The 2239-nt window shown below is 29.6% G+C and overlaps 1 non-coding gene across 1 annotated transcript; it reads left to right on the top strand.

Annotated features, from left to right (window-relative positions):
• The first annotated feature begins 201 nt into the window (after nucleotides 1-201).
• Nucleotides 202-305, top strand: LOC112804186 (small nucleolar RNA R71). The gene has a single exon (XR_003202806.1). It is a non-coding gene; the product is annotated as a small nucleolar RNA R71 (small nucleolar RNA).
• The last annotated feature ends 1934 nt before the right edge of the window (nucleotides 306-2239 follow it).

Raw genomic sequence — 2239 nt, 5'->3', positions numbered from 1 at the left:
TTCTGAGATATCCCATTATTCACAGAATTCCTCTCAGAGGTGTACATAAACTGGTTGTTTGCAACCATGTCAATGAGTTCTTGAGCCTCTTCAGGCGTTTTCTTCAGGTGAATAGATCCACCTGCAGAATGGTCCAATGACATTTTCGAAAATTCAGAGAAACCATAATAGAATATATCTAATAGGGTCCATTCTGAAAACATGTCAGATGGACATCTTTTGGTCAGCTGCTTGTATCTCTCCCAAGCTTCATAGAGGGATTCACCATCTTTTTGTTTGAAGGTTTGAACATCCACTCTCAGCTTGCTCAGCTTTTGAGGAGGAAAGAATTTATCTAAGAAGGCAGTGACCAGCTTATCCCAGGAGTCCAGGCTATCCTTAGGTTGTGAATCCAACCATATTCTAGCTCTGTCTCTTACAGCAAAAGGAAAAAGCATGAGTCTGTAGACTTCAGGATCAACTCCATTCGTCTTTATAGTCTCACAGATCTGCAAGAACTCAGTTAAAAACTGATAAGGATCTTCAGATGGAAGTCCATAAAACTTGCAGTTTTGTTGCATTAAAGCAACTAGTTGAGGCTTAAGCTCAAAGTTATTGGCTCCAATGGCAGGAATGAAGATGCTTCTTCCATCAAACTTGGATGTTGGTTTTGTGAAGTCACCAAGCATTCTCCTTGCATTATTATTATTATTATTTTCGGCTGCCATCTCCTTCTCCTGTTCGAAAATTTCTGAAAGGTTATTTCTGGATTGTTGTAATTTAGCTTCTCTTAATTTTCTCTTCAGAGTCCTTTCAGGTTCTGGATCAATTTCAACAAGAGTGCCTTTTTCTCTGTTCCTGCTCATATGAAAGAGAAGAAACAAGAAAAGAAAGAGGAATCCTCTATGTCACAGTATAGAGATTCCTTTATGTTAGTAGAAAAAGAAAGGGGTAGAAGGATGAAGAAGAATTCGGATTTTTAGATGAAGAGAGGTGAAGAGAAGTGTTAGTAATTAATTAATTAAATAGAAGAAGAGAAGAGAGAAGGAGAAAGAAAATTCGAAAATAATTTTTTTTTGAAAAAGGGGTTAGTATTTTCGAAAATTAAAGATGAAATATAATTAAAATTAAAATTTAAAACAACAAAGAATTTTTGAAAAAGAGAGGGAGAATTTTCGAAAATTAGAGAGGGATAAGTAGTTAGGTGGTTTTGAAAAAGATAAGAAACAAACAAAAAGTTAGTTGGTTGATTGAAAAAGATTTGAAATCAAATTTTGAAAAAGATAAGAAGATAAGAAGTTAGATAAGATATTTTGAAATTAAATTTTGAAAAAGATAAAATTTTTGAAAAAGATAAGATAAAAGATAAAAAGATATATTTGAAAAAGATATTTGAAAAAGATTTAATTTTAAAAATTACTTAACTAACAAGAAACTACAAGATAGGATTCTAGAATTTAAAGATTGAACCTTTCTTAACAAGAAAGTAACAAACTTCAAATTTTTGAACCAATCACATTAGTTGTTAGCTTAATTTTTGAAAATATGATATAAAAGATAAGAAAAAGATTTTTGAAAATTAATTTTTAACATTTTCGAAAATAATAAAAAAAATGAAAAAGATATGATTTTTGAAAAAGATTTTGAAAAGATAAGATTTTTAAAATTGAAATTTTGACTTGACTTGTAAGAAACAACTAATTTTGAAAATTTTTGACCAAGTCAACCCAAAATTTCGAAAATTTGGAGGGAAATAAGGAAAAGATATTTTTTGATTTTTTTGAATTTTTAATTATGAGAGAGAAAAACAACAAAAATATTCAATGCATGAAATTTTTAGATCAAAACAATGAATGCATGCAAGAATGTTATGAATGTCAAGATGAACACCAAGAACACTTTGAAGATCATGATGAACATCAAGAACATAATTTTGAAAAATTTTTGATGCAAAGAAAACATGCAAGACACCAAACTTAAAAATCTTTAATGCATGGAAAATATGAATGCAAAAATGCACATGAAAAACAACAAAAGACACAAAACAAGAAATCATCAAGATCAAACAAGAAGACTTATCAAGAACAACTTGAAGATCATGAAGAACACTATGAATGCATGGGATTTTCGAAAAAATGCAAGAAAAATTTTAAAAGCATGCAATTGACACCAAACTTAAAAATTAACATAAGACTCAAACAAGAAACACAAAATATTTTTGATTTTTATGATTTTCTAATTTTTTTGTATTTTTATTAAT

The sequence above is a fragment of the Arachis hypogaea genome, chromosome 5 (genome assembly GCF_003086295.3).
Source record: "Arachis hypogaea cultivar Tifrunner chromosome 5, arahy.Tifrunner.gnm2.J5K5, whole genome shotgun sequence".
Lineage (NCBI taxonomy): Eukaryota > Viridiplantae > Streptophyta > Magnoliopsida > Fabales > Fabaceae > Arachis > Arachis hypogaea.
This window is presented reverse-complemented; position numbering and strand designations above follow the sequence as displayed.